Genomic DNA, 21211 nt, shown 5'->3' with positions numbered 1-21211 from the left:
TCCATCTTATCAGATGAATGTATTATCTCCTTGACCCGGCGCACCCAATGGGTCATGGACTCACCTTCCTCTTTGTCGGTGTCAAAACCGGCGGATCTCGGGTAGGGGGTCCCGAACTGTGCGTCTAGGCCGGATGGTAATAGGAGGCAAGGGACACGAAGTTTTACCCAGGTTCGGGCCCTCTCGATGGAGGTAAAACCCTACGTCATGCTTGATTAATATTGATGATATGGGTAGTACAAGAGTAGATCTACCACGAGATCAGAGAGGCTGAACCCTAGAAGCTAGCCTATGGTATGATTGTTGACGTGTATGTTGTCCTATGGACTAAAACCCTCCGGTTGATATAGACACCGGATAGGGTTAGGGTTACATAGAGTCGGTTACAATGGTAGGAGATCTGAACATCCGTATCGCCAAGCTTGCCTTCCACGCCAAGGGAAGTCCCTTCCGGACACGGGACGGAGTCTTCAATCTTGTATCTTCATAGTCCAGGAGTCCGGCTGAAGGTATAGTTCGGCTATCCGAACACCCCCTAATCCAGGACTCCCTCAGTAGCCCCTGAACCAGGCTTCAATGATGATGAGTCTAGCGCGCAAATTGTCTTTGGCATTGCAAGGCGGGTTCCTCCTCCAAGTACTCCATAGAATATTTTGAACACAAAGATAGTGTCCGGCTCTGCAAAATAAGTTTCCACATATTGCCATAGAGAGAATAATATTTACACAAATCTAATCTGCTGACGTATTCCGTAGTGTGACGCACCACGGCCAAGCCTTTATTCGAATCGTTTTATTATCCCACCTCAGCGCGTCATGCGAGGCAGTTTCCTTGGCACATCTTGTTAAAGCAGAGATCGTGTCCCCTTATTCCGGGATTCTCATCAATACGGGCGTGGGTAACCCGACCGCGCCATTGATTATGGCGCTTTGGAGATAAGCGACTTTTATCAGGCTGGTGGGGACACGTAGTTGCGTCCACCCATATAAGGGGATAAGGATCCACCTTTCGGGATTCTCTGTCACGGAGGGACACATCAAAAAGCTGAGGAAGGCCGGATATTTGGCTAGCAATATCGCGCACCGGCTTCCCGAAAAGGGGCAGCTCATCCCCACTCCTAGGCCCCATGAGAGGGTGGTATTCCTCCCCCATTTCCTCCGCGGACTGGGCTTCCCTCTGCATCCATTTGTCCGGGGGCTCATGTTCTACTACGGCCTGGATTTCCACGAGCTGGCCCCGAACTTCGTCCTCAACATCTCGGCGTTCATCGTCGTGTGCGAGGCGTTCCTCCGCATCCGCCCCCATTTCGGCCTATGGCTTAAGACTTTAAACGTCAAGCCGAAGGTGGTGCGCGGCAGCTAGGCGGAGTGCGGAGGTGCCATGGTTGGCAAGATGGCCAACGTCATGTGGTGGAGACCCTGAAGGGGTGGCAATCGGGGTGGTTTTACATCACCGAGCCATGCGACCCCGAATGGGTCGCAGCCCCCGAGTTTCGGTCCGGACCCCCTACGCGGCTCACCTCCTGGAAGGAGACCGGCCTGTCATGGGGTAAAAAAGGAGAGCTGACCGGACTCCAAACATGCGTCCAAACCCTGGTGAACAAGAAGCTCAAACTTGTCAACGTAGTCCAGGTTATGCTCATCCGCCTGATCCTCCCGTGTCAACGACGGGCCTTCAATCTGTGGGAGTTCGACCCGGCGCAGCATCAAACTCTAAACAGGCTCTTCGACACGACGTACGAAGATGCCTAGAGGATGCTTTTCAAGGGCGCCGAGGCTCCTGCATCCGCTACCGAGGATCGCGGATTCAGTGCGCAGCGTCATGCGCTCGCGGTAAGCTGTTTTTTCCTTTTACAGGGTATCAGTTTTCCATAGTTTGATTCTATGCGGGATCTAAGCTCCCTTTCCTCTGACAGGATTGGCAGGTGACGTCCGGACAGATCAACTGTCCGGCTCCTTTGCCCGAAGGCCCAGCGGACGCTCACCTGGCGAAGCTGCTGGTTCCGGCACCCTATGTGGTGCCGGAGAAGAGGGCCAAGAAGAAGGCCACGGGGATTCGAAAGAGTGCCCGACGCCCGGAGGTGTCGGATTCACCATCCGACGAATCCGAGGCGCATTCCTCCCATGAAGACGAGGAGGAGGAAGAAGAGACCCCTCCCCCTCCAGCGGGGGAAGGGAAGAAAAGGAAGGCCGCCCCAACTGGGGAGGCCGAAGGGTCCAAGAAGGGGAAAACCCTTTCTCCGGACTACTCCACCGACGCCGACGATGACAGAGAGGAGTGGGCGCCCAGGGCCAAGCCCCTAGCGAAATCATAAGTATCCGGATACCAAAGTAATTCATAGTATTCGTTTATTGCACAGCTTTCCCTTATGTCGAATGTGTTTATGCAGCCCACCCAAAGACCGGCTCGACGCATCGTCGAGCGGCTCACTGGACTCGTCGGACGTGAACACACTTCCGACGGCTTCCTCCCCCCGCCCTACGGACGACACCGAAGTGTTGTCCCAACAGGTCCCAATCCGGGAGGAGGTGGTCCTGGAGGCGCCGCAAGGCGACCTCCCGGACTCCAGGAGTAAAGGGGATGAAACCCCCCAGGGCTCCAAGTCCGGCTCTAGGCCGGACACCGCTTCGGAACCTTCAAAGGTTCCAGAGTCCGGCGGGGGACCTCCTTTCAAGAGGAGCAAGTCCATCGTGCCGGCGGCCTCCGTCCAACCGGAGGCGCCGGACAATATGTTGGAGGTGCTCCAAGGCGCCTCCATCGACGAGGAACACCGCGCTATTATGAGTGCGGTGGCCCAGAAGGTTCAGTCCGCAAAAAACGGACTGAATGAAGCTTGTACTAGCCTTTTGACAGGCTTCGAGGTAAGTAAAGAAAGTGTAAATAATAGTACCTCATAGACAGTAGCCCCTGATGCTCTGTTTGGCGTTCGGGAAGAAAAGCCAGATAGAGGATCAAATAGAATTCGTAGGAGTCTAACAAAAATGAGTCAATATGCATGTGCAGGCTACCCTGCTTGCGTCCGCCGCTCTGACTGCGAAAGTGGACACGGTGAAGCAGGACCTCGAAAGGTCCGAGCAAGAGCTCGAGCGTGCCAAGAAGCAGCTCGAGGACAATGAAGGTAAGAAATACCTTGTTAATATATATATATAAGGTGCAATTGCGAAAAATGACAGGATTATCGTGGCTATTGTAGGGGCCACGTCTGAGGTGGCGAATCTTAAGCAAGCGCTGGAGGAGGCCGAGAAGAATTCGGGCTTAGAGCACACCGAGCGGGAGAAGTATGAGGCCGAGGTTGGCAAGGTGCGGCAAGAGCTTCAGGCTCTCATGGAAAAACATGAGAGTTTGGAGCGTGACTCGAAGACGCAAGCGTCCGAGCTTGCGTTGGCTATTGAAAATGCCAAATCTGCCAAGGCCGAATCCCAGAAGACCCTCCAGGAGTTGGATGAGGTGAAGACGATTGTGGCGGGTAAGGCATTCTCTATGCAAAGCAAACACATAAACGTGAGTTACCTGTTACTTACCCGAATCCGGAGCTCTCCAGGAGCGTTCGCAGATCTTCCCCGGAGTGTATCCGATGCCGCCGTATTCTATCGAGCCGAAGAGGACAGCTCGGCGGAGAAGGTGTTCTAGTCTCAGTACACTGAGGCCAGACACCCCGTGCACTTGAGCGACCAGCTGAAGCAACTGGTCGAGCTCCACAAGGCGGCCGAACAGGCCATGAAGGGCCTCCTAGTTCAGCTGTGGCCTGGAGAGGCTCTGCCTGGGAGCTATTTCGGGATGGTGCGGCGGCTGGTGGAGGCCTGTCCGAGGCTTGAAGACATCAAGCGCTCCGTCTGCATTGAAGGTGCCCGTAGGGCCCTTGCCCGTGCTAAGGTGCACTGGGGCAAGCTGGATGCAGAGAAGCTTGTGAAGGATGGGCCACCGCCGGGGAAAGAGCATCGCAAGCCCGAGAATTATTATAAGGATGTTCTGAAGGGTGCCCGCCTTGTTGCGGATGAATGTACCAAGGATGTATTTTTTGAGTAAAACCCGCTCGTGTTATCCTGTGCGCTGAAAACTTGTTCATATGCGCTAAGCAATGCTGTTTGAATTTAAAATATTACCTTCTGTGCGGCTGTTTATCAATACTGAGAGATGGCGAGTCGTCGGCTTCTGCCCCCTTGCCGCTAGTGCTCGGGTGTTCGGGGAAAAACCTGGGCGCTCTTTTTCCCATATTTGGGTCCTTCGAGGAAGGCGCTCAGCCCAACGAACGAGGCAATCCGACTATAATGCGTGAACACTCTCACTTAGCCATAGAATTCTATAATTTTAAATTTCGGCGAAGCCCCTAGTATTCGGAAGACCGAGTTCGGGGCGCTATCCACGCCTTGGCCGGACAGAGCCGGCTCCTCGCCCTAAGCGGCATAAGTCTTTAGGGACTCGAAAGACCTCTCGAACAGCGACCAGCTCTCGCTTCATCATGACAGTCAGTTTTAGCTTTCTCCACTGAGGTGCTCGACCCAGCTCAACCGGGGCACAATCGCAGTGGTTCTCCTAGTGCTACCTTAGCCGATATAGCGGAACGTAAGGCACCAAAACATAGGAGCCGGGCAAACCCAACTATTGACCCAAGACATGATTCGAAGTCGATGCATATGGTGCTATAAGTTCGGGGTGCCGCACTTGTGAAAGTGTTCGGACTTCTCACACCATATTGAGGGGTGCTAAGAGCCCCTGGCGTATTTTGGCCGTACCAAGTTGTACGGGTGCAACATGTCGTTAAGGAACATTTATTTATAAAAAGATAACGCAAAAAATAGACAAAAGCTATGCATTGTTTATTAAAAATAGCTGCGATCAAAGCAGAACGATACAAGTAATGTGATAAACGAAAACTTGGACTATTTAACATGTCTGCTCTAGGGGCAAGCTACGGAATAGTATGCGAAACAGGTATACTGCTCGTGATAGAGACCACCTGGGATTTCCATAATGCGGCATGGCTTGTTTGCTTCCCTGGTCCTTGCATCGTTTGTGCGGCAATTGAACTGCCGAATAGGCCTTCCGAAGAGTAGAGTCCTGGAAGTAAGAGAAAAGTAAAAAAATCGGTAGCCCCTGGTGCGGTTTAAGCCGTGTTTTGGGCGTGCCGTGATGGTGCATCACTAACTCGCTATGCGGGATGGAGCATCTTTCCCAATGTCCACATCCTCCGTCGGAGGAGCGTCCGGTGCGTGCCTTGTGTTCGGCCCCGCTTCTGGGCCAGGCTTTGGAGCCTGGCTGGTGGAGGCGCGATTGGCGGTCTCTCCGAATATAGTTCGGCGAGGTCTCTGTGTCCTGAAGAGGGCACAAGTGTTAATATGCCCTGAAGGTACGACACCTGGGATAAGGGGGTGCGTCATACCTTTGCGCTGACACCCCGGTCCGGACTGCGCCTCTTTTCTGTCCACGGGGCCCTGTGGCCCCTCGTTGGCTTGTCGCCGCAGGTTCGGACTCCCGTTTTTGGGAGGCCGGGATTAGCCCTAGATAATCGGCCGTAATGGCCACCAGGGCGTTGTCCTTGCTCAATTGATGGAACACTCCATCAATCAGATCCACTGAAAGTTCCGGATCCTCTTGCGAGTCCGGGTCGAGGGACCGTCCTGGGTCCTCGGGTTGTGGAGGAGGGCTGTTTATTTCTTTAACAACCTGGCGTAGTTCCTGCGTCGAAATCACTAAGATTAAATATTTAACAATGGGGATATAAAACGGATGGGCAAGATGTGATCACTCACCCAGCTTGGAGGATTGTACATGCAAAATCCACCCTTTGGGTCTACGCGGAGAAAATCCTTCTCTTCTCCCTTGTACAAAGCGGACCAGGTCTTTATTAGAGCCGCAGCCGAATCTGGCCCCTTACGGCCGTAGCGGGTGGTGTCGTCCTCCCCGTTGAAATCCCACATGGGGTGGCTTCTATACTGTAGCGGCTGCACCCCTCGCATGATGCATGCGGCCATGACCCCAATCATGGTTAGTCCGGAATGAGCTAACAATATTATCCGGCCCATCAGGTAAACAACGCCCCTGTCACTTTCCCTCTGAGGGCTCCGTGGGCGCCAGCTTAGGCGCTTCTTTAAGGGAGCATTGTTGAATTCAGGGAGGCCGATCCAGACAGGATCCGGCAGCGGGACGTCTTCTATGTAAAACCATTCCGAGGGCCAGTCTTCGGACGCCTTCTTTGGGGTTCCGGACAGATAGCCGGTCCCGGCGATGCGCCATACTTCGGCTCCGCCCACTTGATACATAGACCCCTTCTTGGAACGGGGCACGAGGCAAAATAGCTCCCTCCATAGTCCGAAATGAGCTTCAACACCCAAGAACAGCTCGCAGAGGGCTACAAAGCCCGCGATATGCAATACTGAGGCAGGCGTGAGATGATGTAGCTGGAGGCCATAGAACTCCAGCAGCCCCCGGAGAAATGGATGGATGGGAAATCCGAGCCCCCTTATTAAATAAGGGACGAGGCACACCAGCTCTCCTTTGGAGGGATTAGGGGCGCTCTCCGCTTGCCCTCCGCCGTTATAGACGGCAAGACCGGCTCGAACCGGGATCATATAGGCCGGGGGGAGAAATCCCTTGGTCTGGAGCGTCACTAACTCGCTATGCGGGATGGAGCATCTTTCCCAATGTCCAGGCTTAGGGCTGGAAGGGCGGGAGGAGGAGTCGCGACGGCTGGCCATGGTGGAATGGATCTTTGTCGAATGTGCTCTGATGAACACTCGCGAAGGGGGAAGGTGTGGTTTGGATCTAAATCCTCGTCTCTTTAAATAGGTCAACTTGTTTACGCGGCTAGGGGTGTGAATGTAAAAACACTCAGACCTTTCATATTCGTTTGACACGTGGGGAGCGGCCATTATTGGGCGCAGAAGCCAAGGAGCGCAACATCTACAAGAAACCGGACTTTATTCAATAGGTACATGGAATTTGGAGGAGAACCCGCCTTGCAATGCCGAAGACAATCTGCGCGCCGGACTCATCGTCATTGAAGCCTGGTTCGGGGGCTACTGAGGGAGTCCTGGATTAGGGGGTGTTCGGATAGCCGAACTATACCATCAGCCGGACTCCTGGACTATGAAGATACAAGATTGAAGACTCCGTCCCGTGTCCGGAAGGGACTTTCCTTGGCATGGAAGGCAAGCTTGGCGATACGGATGTTCAGATCTCCTACCATTGTAACCAACTCTATGTAACCCTAACCCTATTCGGTGTCTATATAAACCGGAGGGTTTTAGTCCGTAGGACAACATACACATCAACAATCATACCATAGGCTAGCTTCTAGGGTTCAGCCTATCTGATCTCGTGGTAGATCTACTCTTGTACTACCCATATCATCAATATTAATCAAGCAGGACGTAGGGTTTTACCTCCATCGAGAGGGCCCGGACCTGGGTAAAACTTCGTGTCCCTTGCCTCCTATTACCATCCGACCTAGACGCACAGTTCGGTACCCCCTACCCGAGATCCGCCGTTTTTGACACCGACACTCTTGCTTACAGTTAGTCAAGTCCACGATTGACATAGGTTGCTTACATGTGTCCTTGAAGTTCGAATGAACCGGGCTTTTAACTCCGCCCATGAGCCGATGGAGTTGGGTGGCAACCCTTTCAACCAAGTGTGAGCTGTTCCATCCAACATCATAGTGAAATATTTAGCCATTGCTGCATCGCTGACCTCCAATAGCTCCATAGCCATCTCATAACTTTCAATCCATGCCCCAGGCTGTAAGTCGGCCGTGTAATTAGGCACTTTATGAGGACCCTTAAAATCTTTTGGCAAGCGCTCGTTATGTAGAGCCGGCACCAGGCAAGGGACACCTCCTGTCCTTGTGGCCACTCCTGCCTCAATAGAGGTTGCTGGATAAACCGGAAAAGCCTGATGAGCCGCCTGCTCAGCTGCCAGTTGAACCGCCCGCTCAGCCTCCTGATGGATCCTCTCCTGATCCACCAAGTTAAAGGCTCCATCCTGCGCTGGGTCATGCATGCGCGGTTGGTTACAGCGTTGGGCATTGCTTGACATAGCCGCTGAGTCCATATGCCTGCTATAGCTCGGGCTCCGGCTTGGGCGAGGGGTTGAATGGATTCTGTCTCGACTATAAGAGTACACATCCTGCTGTGCTAGGGCTGTCTGAAGAAGTTCTCTGACCCTTCGTGTTTCGATCGCCGTTGGAGAGTCGCTTTCCATTGGGAGAGCCGCTAGACGAGCCGACGCAGCAATTAAATTCTCCAAAGGGTTAGAGAAGTGACCCGGTGGTACTGGCGTGTAATGAGGTGGAGCAGTATTCACATGGGGTGGTTCCATGGCCCTCGGCTGAACCGGTGCCCCCGTCCCGGGTGTTGTGATCCGGTTTGCCTCCGGCGGGTTGCTGGGACCAGCCCCGGGTGTGTGGAAAAGGTTCCTAGGATCGTAAGTCAGAGGCAGACGTGACTGAGTTTTCTGGTGTCTTCTCCTCATGACCTCGTTTGACGCGTTCAGATCCACCGAGAGCCGGAAAGTCTCTGCTTGAAGCTGCCGAGCACAGGCATCCAAAGCCGCCCACTCCACAGCCATCCTGACATCTTCTGCTGCTAAATTTTCCTTGACTTGTGCCACCTCTTCACCTAGTTGTGCCACCTCCGCGTCATGCTGAGCCTTATCCGCTGGCTCAACTACAACAGTCAACAGAGCTGTCATCTTATCCATGAGATCCATTAGTACCTGAGCCGGGGGCGTGTGGGGTCTCCTGACCCGGCTGCTGCCGACCCCGTGGTTATTGTTGCCGCAGCCGTAGAATTCTGCTCGGGTTGAGTGCCAGCCATGAAGACTCCGGCTCGATTCGGCGGCTCAGAGGGTCCGGAATACTGCTGCCATCGGAACAGCCCCCAAGCACGCCATATTGTAGCTGATACAAAGAATCGGTCTCGCCTGTGGACGATGCATCGTCAGAACAGATGGCCGTCTCACCACCGTCTATCAATCCTTCAGAAAATTCCCCTCCATGGATGCAACCCACGAAGGCCCGCCGCACGGCGGGTTGAGCCCGGGCGGGTCTCGCGCGCTGAGCCGTCTCGATGAGGTTGGTGCAGACGTCCGGCTCAGGGCCTGACTCACCGATCCAGCCTATGAAGACATGGATTCCGCCGAAGGGGACCCGGTACCCGTACTCAATCGAGCCGGCGTCGGGGCCCCAGCCTTCATCGTCAATGTAGATCTTGCCGCGACGACTCTTGGTCATCCGGCCCACAGCGTATCCCTTGAGCCCTTCAAAGTTGCCCTTCAAGAACTCAAATCCACCGTGCATTGGCCCCACGGTGGGCGCCAACTGTCGTGGAATTGTCACGGCAGATGTCCTAGTGAAAGGACTTAGTCCTAGGGCCATCGCAACTAGGAAGCTTAAAGGGGTTAATCGGGACAAAGGACATGAGAGGTTTATACTGGTTCGGCCCCTTACGGTGAAGGTAAGGCCTAGTCCAGTTGATGTTGTATTGCTAGGTTTCAATGACCAAGGAGCGAATTCGCTAGCTTGGCTATCGATCTCTTGTTTCTTGTCCTATGCCGCCGCCGGGTCATCCCCTTTACATACATGGGTTGACGACTGGTGGCCTACAGAGTCCCGGCCGGCTCATAAAACGTGTCCGGCTCGGTGACTTCTTTTATATGCCTTTCTTTACAAGTCTTTCTTTACATATGGTGGTTTACAATATTGGGCATTAAGCCGCCTCTGGGCTTAGGCCTTCTACAATTCTTAATAAACTATCACCTTGAATATTACTGGGCTTCTCTTAACAACCCGCCATTAGGGTTGACCCGGCCCCTCCTGGGCGGGTCATACCTGAAAGTTATATTCCCAACAAGCTGAGTTGTCAATTCAACCACACCTGGAAACTTAATATCTGCAGCAAGGTATTTAGTAGCAAAGTAATATGATAGTAGTGGTAACGATAGCAAAAGTAATATTTTTGGTGTTTTGTAGTGATTGTAACAATAGCAACGGAAAAGTAAATAAGCGGAGAACAATATATGGAAAGCTTGTAGGCATTGGACCGGTGATGGAGAATTATGCCGGATGCGGTTCATCATGTAACAGTCATAATATAGGGTGACACAGAACTAGCTCCAATTCATCAATGTAATGTAGGCATGTATTCCGAATATAGTCATACGTGCTTATGGAAAAGAACTTGCATGACATCTTTTGTCCTACCCTCCCGTGGTAGCGGGGTCCTATTGGAAACTAAGGGATATTAAGGCCTCCTTTTAATAGAGTACCGGACCAAAGCATTAACACATAGTGAATACATGAACTCCTCAAACTACGGACATCACCGGGAGTGGTCCCGATTATTGTCACTTCGGGGTTGCCGGATCATAACACATAGTAGGTGACTATAGACTTGCAAGATAGGATCAAGAACTCTCATATATTGATGAAAACATAATAGGTTTAGATCTGAAATCATGGCACTCGGGCCCTAGTGACAAGCATTAAGCATAGCAAAGTCCTAGCAACATCAATCTCAGAACATAGTGGATACTAGGGATCAAACCCTAACAAAAGTAACTCGATTACATGATAAATCCCATCCAACCCATCACTGTCCAGCAAGCCTATGATGGAATTACTCACGCACGGCGGTGAGCATCATGAAATTGGTGATGGAGGATGGTTGATGATGATGATGATGGCGACGGATTCCCCTCTCCGGAGCCCCGAACGGACTCCAGATCAGCCCTCCCGAGAGAGTTTAGGGCTTGGCGGCGGCTCCGTATCGTAAAACGCGATGAATCCTTCTCCCTGGTTTTTTCTCCCCGAAAGTGAATATATGGAGTCAGGGTTGAGGTCGGTGGAGCGCCAGGGGGCCCACGAGGTAGGGGGGCGCGCCCAGGGGGTAGGGCGCGCCCCCACCCTCGTGGACAGGTGGAGGCCCCCTAACGTGGATCTTCCTTCCAGTATTTTTTATATATTCCAAAATAATTCTCCGTTGATTTTCAGGTCATTCCGAGAACTTTTATTTCTGCACAAAAATAACACCATGGCAATTCTGCTGAAAACAGCGTCAGTCCGGGTTAGTTCCATTCAAATCATGCAAGTTAGAGTCCAAAACAAGGGCAAAAGTGTTTGGAAAAGTAGATACGACGGAGACGTATCAGCCATGCCCAATTCGGCCCCCAACCGAATATCATTAAGGCCGATACCACTCCGGAATTAGGCGAGCAGCCTCCTTCGAAAGAAGGAGGTGCGTCAAATCCACCGGCGACCTCTGTCAATCCAGAGGCGCCGGACACTTTGATGGAAGCGCTTCAGAGCGCCTCCATCATTGAGGAACATTGTACCCTTATGGGTGCGGTGGTTGAAAAGGTTTGGTCCGCTAAGAGCGGATTGAACGAGGCCTACACTAGCCTTCTAACAGGCTTTGAGGTACGTGGTGTACTATTTTTTAACTATAAAAAGAATGCATGTGTATAGTCAGTAGCCCTTGAGACTCTGTTCGGCGTTTGTTTAAGAAAGGCCGAACAGAGGATCGAATATGTTGTAGGAGATTATCATACACGTCTATTTGAACAAACAGGCTTCGAAGTTACCGGCTACCGCCCATGCCGATGAAGTGTCCGAACTAAAGCGGCCGCTGAAGCGGGCCGATGAAGAGCTTATCTGCACCAACAAACGGTTGGAGGAGAAGCAAGGTATGCGATAACTATTCGCATCTGACATGATATTTACTTGTTGTTGTGCTATATTGCTGAGTTTTATAATCATGCTCACAGCTGACACGTCCGAGGTCGAGACCCTCAAGAACACGTTGGCCGAGGCCAAAAAGGAGTTGGAGGAGGAATGAGCCGCCCGCCGAAAGCATGAGTCACGAGTGGAGGAAGTCCAGCAAGAGCTCAAGGATGCCATAAGAAAATGTGATTCTGTAGAGCGCAAGCTTTCGGATCGAGATTCCAAACTTGGTGAGGCCCTCCAAAGCATGAAGGCATCCCGGGTTGAAGCCCAAGGCGCCTGCCGGGAGATCCAAGAAGAAAAGCAGATCGCGGCGGGTAAGGCCTTTAACATGCAAAGCAAATTTGTTAGGAGGAGTTACATATTACTGACCCGTGTTCGGAGTTCTCCAGGAGCGTTTGTGGATCTACTCGGAGCATTGCCGATGCTGCGGAGTTCTTCCAAGCCGAAGAGGGGAGTTCAACGGAGAAGTTGTTCTGGTTGCAGTACCTTGCACCAGAGCATCTGGTGCCCTTCAGTGATCAGCTGAAGCAGCTGACCGAGCTGCATAGGGTGGCCGAACTAGCCATGAAGGATTTTATAGTCTGACTTAGGCCAGCCGAACCCATACCCGACAGTTACTTCGGGCTTGTGAAGCGGCTCGTCAGCGCCTGCCCCCGGCTTGATGCCATAAAGCGGTCGTCCTGTATCGAAGGTGCCCGTATGGCCTTCACCCGTGTCAAGGTGCAGTGGGCGAAGATGAACGCCGTCAAGATGGCAACTGAGGGACCGCCCGTGGGCAAAGAGCACCGCACGCCGAAGCGGTATTTTGATGAAGTCTTGGAGGGTTCCCGCATTGTAGAGGGCCAGTGTTCGAAGGACACTATTTTTAAATGAATGTACCTGTAATGCTCGTACTTTGTATTATAAAACAAGGCTTCTGTATAATGTGTTGCTTGTTTTTGCTACGTCTTGAGCTTGCGTTGGTTTTCCCCGAAGAGGAACGGATGATGCAGCAGAGTAGCGTAAGTATTTCCTTTAGTTTTTGAGAACCAAGGTATCAATCCAGTAGGAGGCCACACTCAAGTCCCTCGTACCTGCACAAAAGGATAGCTACTCGCAACCAACGCGATTAGGGGTTGTCAATCCCTTCATGGTCACATACGAGAGTGAGATCTGATAGATATAATATTTTTGGTATTTTTGGTATAAAGATGCAAAGTAAAAAGTAAAAGCAAAGTAAAAAGCAAAGCAAGATTAAAGTAATGGAGATTGATATGATGAGGATAGACCCGGGGGCCATAGGTTTCACTAGTGGCTTCTCTCAAGAGCATAAGTATTCTACGGTGGGTGAACAAATTACTGTTGAGCAATTGACAGAATTGAGCATAGTTATGAGAATATCTAGGCATGATCATGTATATAGGCATCACGTCCGTGACAAGTAGATCGAAACGATTCGGCATCTACTACTATTACTCCACTCATCGACCGCTATCCAGCATGCATCTAGAGTATTAAGTTAAAAACAGAGTAACACCTTAAGCAAGATGACATGATGTAGAGAGATAAATTCATGCAATATGAAATAAACCCCATCTTGTTATCCTTGATGGCAACGATGCAATACGTGCCTTGCTGCCCCTTCTGTCACTGGGTAAGGACACCGCAAGATCGAACCCAAAGCTAAGCACTTCTCCCATGGCAAGAACTACCAATCTAGTTGGCCAAACCAAATGGATAACTCGAAGAGACTTGCAAAGATAACCAATCATACATAAAATAATTCAGAGAAGATTCAAATATTATTCATAGATAGACTTGATCATAAACCCACAATTCATCGGTCTCAACAAACACACCGCAAAAAGAAGATTACATCGAATAGATGTCCACAAGAGAGGGGGAGAACTTTGTATTGAGATTCAAAGAGAGAGAAGAAGCCATCTAGCTACTAACTATGGACCCGAAGGTCTGAGGTAAAGTACTCACACTTCATCGGAGGGGCTATGATGATGTAGAAGCCCTCCGTGATGACGGCCCTCTTCTGGCGGAGCTCCGGAACAGGCCCCAAGATGGGATCTCATGGATACAGAAAGTTGCGGCGGTGGAATTAGGTTTTTGGATCCTGTTTTGATCTTTTGGGGGTACGTCTGTATATATATAGGAGGAAGGAGTATGTCGGTGGAGCACCGAGGGGCCCACGAGGCAGGGGGCGCGCCCTAGGGGGGCGCACCCCCACCCTCGTGACCTCCTCTTTGACCCCCTGGAGTAGGGTCCAAGTCTCCTGGATCACGTTCGGTGAGAAAATGACATTCCCGAAGATTTTATTCCGTTTGGACTCCGTTTGATATTCTATTTCTCCGAAACACAGAAATAGGCAAAAAACAGCAATTCTGGGCTGGGCCTCTGGTTAATAGGTTAGTCCCAAAAATAATATAAAAGTGGAAAATAAAGCCCAATATAGTCCAAAACAGTAGATAATATAGCATGGAGCAATCAAAAATTATAGATATGTTGGAGACGTATCAGGCATCCCCAAGCTTAATTCCTGCTCGTCCTCGAGTAGGTAAATGATAAAAAGAGAATTTTTGATGCGGAGTGCTACTTGGCATAATTTCAATGCAAATCTTCTTAATTGTGGTATGAATATTCAGATTAGAAAGATTCAAGATAAAAGTTTATATTGACATAAAAATAATAATACTTCAAGCATACTAACAACGCAATTATGTCTTCTCAAAATAACATGGCCAAAGAAAGTTATCCCTACAAAATCATATAGTCTGGCTATGCTCCATCTTCACCACACAAAGTATTTAAATCATGCACAACCCCGATGACAAGCCAAACAATTGTTTCATACTCTAACTTTTTCAAAACTTTTTCAATCTCCACGCAATACATGAGCGTGAGCCATGGATATAGCACTATAGGTGGAATAGAATGGTGGTTGTGGAGAAGACAAAAAGGAGGGGAAGATAGTCTCACATCAACTAGGCGTATCAACGGGCTATGGAGATGCCCATCAATAGATATCAATGTGAGTGAGTAGGGATTGCCATGCAACAAATGCACTAGAGCTATAAATGCATGAAAGCTCAACAAAAGAAACTAGTGGGTGTGCATCCAACTTGCTTGCTCACGAAGACCTAGGGCAATTTGAGGAAGCCCATCATTGGAATATACAAGCCAAATTCTATAATGTAAAATTCCCACTAGTATATGAAAGTGACAACATATGAGACTCTCTATATGAAGAGCATGGTGCTACTTTGAAGCACAATATATGAGACTCGCTATATCATGGTGCTACTTTGAAGCACAAGTGTGGAAAAAAAGATAGTAGCATTGCCCCTTTTTATTTATTTTCTTTTTGGGGGGGCCTTCTTTATTTTCTTTGGCCTTTCTCTTTTTTTATTGGGACAATGCTCTATTGAATGATGATCATCACACTTTTATTTATTTACAACTCAATGATTACAATTCGATTCTAAAACAAAGTATGACTCTATATGGATGCCTCCGGCGGTGTACCGGGATATGCAATGAATCAAGAGTGACAAGTATGAAAAAATTATGAACGGTGGCTTTGCCACAAATACTATGTCAACTACATGATCATGCTAGGAAATATGACAATGATGAATGTGTCATGACGAACTAGATGGTGAAAGTTGCATGGCAATATATCTCGGAATGGCTATGGAAATGCCATAATAGGTAGGTATGGTGGCTGTTTTGAGGAAGGTATACGGTAGGTGTATGATACCGGCGAAAGGTGCGCGGTATTAGAGAGGCTAGCAAAGGTGGAAGGGTGAGAGTGCGTATAATCCATGGACTCAACATTAGTCATAAAGAACTCATATACTTATTGCAAAAATCTAGATGTTATCAAAGCAAAGTATTACGCGCATGCTCCTAGGGGGATAGATTGGTAGGAAAAGACCATCGCTCGTCCCCGACCGCCACTCATAAGGAAGACAATCAATAAATAAATCATGCTCCGACTTCGTCACATAACGGTTCACCATACGTGCATGCTACGGGAATCACAAACTTTAACACAAGTATTCTTTAAATTCACAACTACTCAACTAGCATGACTTTAATATTATCACCTCCATATCTCAAAACAATTATCATGCTTCAATCTTTTCTTAGTATTCAACACACTCAAAAGAAAGTTTCACAAATCTTGAATACCAAGCATATTATTATTAAGCAAATTACCATGCTATTAAGAGACTCTCAAAATAATTTAAGTGAAGCATGAGAGATCAATAGTTTCTTTAAAACATATCCACCACCGTGCTCTAAAAGATCTAAGTGAAGCACATAGAGCAAAATTATAACGCTCAAAAGATATAATTGAAGCACATAGAGCAAAACTACTAGCTCAAAAGATATAAGTGAAGCACATAGATCAAAACTACTTAGCTCAAAAGATATAAGTGAAGCACATAGAGCAAAACTACTTAGCTCAAAAGATATAAGTGAAGCACATAGAGTATTCTATCAAATTTTAATTCATGTATGGCTCTCTCAAAGGTGTGTATAGCAAGGATGATTGTGGCAAACTAAGACACAAAGACACAAATAATACAAGACGCTCCAAGCAAAACACATATCATGTTGGTGAATAAAAATATAGCTCCAAGTAAATTACCAGTGGAAGTGGACGAAAGAGGGGATGCCTTCTGGGGCATCCCCAAGCTTTGACTTTTTCGTGTCCTTGGATTATATTGGGGGTGCCATGGGCATCCTCAAGCTTAGGCTCTTGCCACTCCTTGTTCCGTGATCCATCAAAAGAATTCACCCAAAACTTGAAAACTTCACAACACAAAACTCAAAATAGAAAACTCGTGAGCTCCGTTAGTGAAAGAAAACAAAAGACCACTTCAAGGTACTGTAATGAACTCATTCTTTATTTATATTGGTGTTAAACCTATTTTATTCCAACTTATATATGGATTATAAACTATTTTACTAGCCATAGATTCATCAAAATAAGCAAACAACACACGAAAAACAAAATCTGTCAAAAACAGAACAGTCTGTAGTAATCTGTAGCTAGCGCAAGATCTGGAATCCCAAAAATTCTAAAATAAATTGCTGGACGTGAGGAATTTATCTATTAATCATCTGCAAAAATAATTAACTAAATAGCACTCTCTAAATAAAAATGACAGCAGTTCTCGTGAGCGCTAAAGTTTCTGTTTTTTACAGCAAGTTCAACAAGACTTTCCCCAAGTCTTCCCAACGGTTCTACTTGGCACAAACACTAATTAAACACAAAAAACATGACCAAAACAGAGGCTAAATAATTTATTTATTACTAAGAAGGAGCAAAAGGCAAGGAATAAAAATAAAATTGGGTTGCCTCCCAACAAGCGCTATCGTTTAACGCCCCTAGCTAGGCATAAAAGCGAGGATAGATCTAGGTATTGCCATAGTAATAAGATAGATCGGTGAAGCTCATTTCATATTCTCTACGTTCAGCAGCAAGTTTTCTTTGAGGCAAGCAAAAGTTATCAAAAGGGCTAAATTTACTAGGACAGAAGTCCCCAAGCTCAATTTTAGGAGGTATAGGTTCCTCTTTCGGCCCTTCGTAATGTACAACCAATTCATCATTATAAGCATTCTTTTGACAGAACTTTGTGAGCCTAGACTCAAGAGAGTATCCTAGCTCATTATTTCGAATAGCCAAATCATCATTAAGTTCAGAGATTCTATTAATTAAAATATTGGTTGGCACCTTTTTTCTGAGGTTTTCATTAAAAGCAACATAGTCAGGAGATTGAAGACGCATAATTTCTTCTTGATCGAAGAGGATAGATTCTATGGGAGGACGACCAGCATCCACCCTATAGTGCGCAAAGATTTCTTTGGCTTCTTTTATTATAAATCTAAATTCATGAGCCAAAAAGATAGTAGCGGCACGCTTAACAGAGGAATGCTCGATATTAGAAAATTCTAGGAAAACTCTTTGTATAGAAGGGTGCATATGCATAAATTGCCTTTCAAGTTCAACGATAAGCATGGCAATAGCGTCCGCAAGACTACTAGTTCTATGGAGAATAGAACCGCCCATAGAGGGCAAAGCACCGGCACAAGTGAACAAATCTTGAATAACTCATTTTCCAATAATATTACCACTATCGATTCGAAATCTTTTTGTATGGTAGGTAGGGGGTTCTTCAGCAGGAGCATCAGAATTTTCCATGATATTGTTATCACCCATATTGGCGATAACTTCCCCAATTTCAGACATAACGACAAGCAAGCAAACTAGCAAACAAAAATCAAGCGGGCAAAAAGAGGCAAATAGAGAGGGATTATAGAGAGAGAGGGCGAATAAAACGGCAAGGGTGAATTGGGGGGGAGAGGAAAACGAGAGGCAAATGGCAAATAATGTAATGTGAGAGATAGGGATTGCGATGGGTACTTGGTATGTTGACTTTTTGCGTAGACTCCCCGGCAACGGCGCCCGAAATCCTTCTTGCTACGTCTTGAGCTTGCGTTGGTTTTCCCCGAAGAGGAAGGATGATGCAGCAGAGTAGCATAAGTATTTCCCTTAGTTTTTGAGAACCAAGGTATCAATCTAGTAGGAGCCCACGCTCAAGTCCCTCGTACTTGCACAAAGCGATAGCTACTCGCAACCAACGCGATTAGGGGTTGTCAAGCCCTTCACGGTCACTTACTAGAGTGAGATCTGATAGATAGAATATTTTTGGTATTTTTGATATAAAGATGCAAAGTAAAAAGTAAAAGCAAAGTAAATAGCAAAACAATATAAAAGTGATAGAGATTGATATGATGAGAATAGACCCGGGGGCCATAGGTTTCACTAGTGGCTTCTCTCAAGAGCATAAGTATTCTACGGTGGGTGAACAAATTACTGTTGAGCAATTGACAGAATTGAGCATAGTTATGAGAATATCTAGGCATGATCATGTATATAGGCATCACGTCCGTGACAAGTAGATCGAAACGATTCGACATCTACTACTATTACTCCACTCATCGACCGCTATCCAGCATGCATCTAGAGTATTAAGTTAAAAACAGAGTAACACCTTAAGCAAGATGACATGATGTAGAGAGATAAATTCATGCAATATGAAATAAACCCCATCTTGTTATCCTTGATGGCAACGATGCAATACGTGCCTTGCTGCCCCTTCTGTCACTTGGTAAGGACACCGCAAGATCGAACCCAAAGCTAAGCACTTCTCCCATGGCAAGAACTACCAATCTAGTTGGCCAAACCAAACGGATAATTCGAAGAGACTTGCAAAGATAACCAATCATACATAAAAGAATTCAGAGAAGATTCAAATATTATTCATAGATAGACTTGATCATAAACCCACAACTCATCGGTCTCAACAAACACACCGCAAAAAGAAGATTACATCGAATAGATGTCCACAAGAGAGGGGGAGAACTTTGTATTGAGATTCAAAGAGAGAGAAGAAGCCATCTAGCTACTAACTATGGACCCGAAGGTCTGAGGTAAACTACTCACACTTCATCGGAGGGGCTATGATGACGTCCCTCTTCCGGCGGAGCTCCGGAACAGGCCCCAAGATGGGATCTCATGGGTACAGAAAGTTGCGGCGGTGGAATTAGGTTTTTGGCTCCTGTTCTGATCGTTTGGGGGTACATGTGTATATATAGGAGGAAGGAGTACGTCGGTGGAGCACTGAGGGGCCCACGAGGCAGGGGGCGCCCCCCCCCCCCACCCTCGTGACCTCCTCTTTGACCCCCTGGAGTAGGGTCCAAGTCTCCTGGATCACGTTCGGTGAGAAAATCACGTTCCCGAAGATTTTATTCCGTTTGGACTCCATTTGATATTTTGTTTCTCCGAAACACTGAAATATGCAAAAAACAGCAATTTTGGGCTGGGCCTCCGGTTAATAGGTTAGTCCCAAAAATAATATAAAAGTGGAAACTAAAGCCCAATATAGTCCAAAACAGTAGATAATATAGCATGGAGCAATCAAAAATTATAGATACGTTGGAGACGTATCAGTTTTACTTTAAAATCCTTTCCTCCTGTGCGGCCGTTTACGGTATCTGAGAGTTGGCCAGTCGTCAGCTTCAGTGTCACATCCTAGCTAGTCATGCATTAGAGTGTTGCATCATGTCTACCTTTCATCAGTAACTTGAATTGGGGAAGACAGAACCCCCAGCACCCCCTCTGGAATCAACTAAGGTTTACTAAAATATTTTCAATGAACCTGAAATGCCCTTCTAAAAAGTTCACCCTCTTTGTCTTGGGTTAGAACCTCTGGCAAAATTGGTGCACAATTTTCTAGGTCAAAAGAAGGTCATTGAATTAAATCATATGTAATTTGCATTTGGGCATTTGAATGCTAGTAAATATTTTAAATGCTCAAATAATTCTGAAGATAAGTATGGGCTGTTGGACATATTCTAAACAGAGCCTCTGATTATTTTCAGGAATTTTAGAAGTGCTTAGCTATTATTAATAAAGCCACAAACCTACAGAAAAATAAAAAACATGAATTAAAAAAAAGAGGGAGAGAACTTACCTGGCGCCCACCCAGCAGGCCCACCTGCCGGCCCAGCCCAGCCAACGCTCCAGCGAGCTGCTTGGCTTGGCCAGGCAGGCAGGCAGCTGCTCGACGCCGGCACCAGGGCATGCCACGCAGCTGCCCGCCGCCCTGCTTCCTCCCCTCGCCGCTCTGCTGGCCTGGAAGACCTCCACGTCGCGCACCGAACCCCCTGGACACGTCCATTCCCCCCTGCCTCTCTCCCTCGCTCCCCTCCGCCATGGCCGACGCAGCCGCCGCCGTTCCGCCGCCGTAACCGTGCCCACCGTCATCAACGCGCCGCTCCACCGTGTCCTGAAGCTTCGCCACTCCCTCCTCGACCGTCCCACCGAGCCACGCTCCGCCGGAGGCCCCCGAGCGTCTTCACCGAGCTCGTCTTCAACCTCCGGCCGGCCAGATCGCCTCTGGCGCCCCGCTTGCTTCGGCTTGTCTCCGACCTCGCCGTCAACTCCATCGCAACCGTCGTGAGCTTAGCCACCTCCCTATCCTCTCCGCTCTCCTTCTCGTGCACCACAGCGAGCACACGGAGTTCACCCGCACGCGCCGCCGCGGAGCTCGTCGTCGATGAGGCTCCGGCCATGCCACGGCCACGCCACTTAGTCCACTAACTTCACCACATCCCCAAGAGCACAACGCACCATGCCCGTGCCTCGCCTTGCCTCCTAGCGACGGGTCCGAGCTCACCCGAGCTCCGGCCGCCGCCAAACTCGTCGTCGGCGCCGTTTCCAGCGACCCCAAGCCCAACCACCCGCACCACCCGCCGCGGCTCGCTCCCAGCTATCCATAGAGCCAAACGGCGCCCCGAACGGTGCCTTGTAGGTGAAACCCGCACCTGCACCGCCGCATTTGGCCTCGCCGGCGGCTAAACGCCAGCGAGTTGACCCCGCTGACCCCGTTGGACCACGGGTGGGCCCAGTTTGACCCCCTGGGTCAA

The sequence above is a fragment of the Triticum urartu genome, chromosome 7 (assembly GCF_003073215.2).
Source record: "Triticum urartu cultivar G1812 chromosome 7, Tu2.1, whole genome shotgun sequence".
NCBI classification, from domain to species: Eukaryota; Viridiplantae; Streptophyta; class Magnoliopsida; order Poales; family Poaceae; genus Triticum; species Triticum urartu.
Note: the sequence above shows the minus strand (reverse complement) of the source record.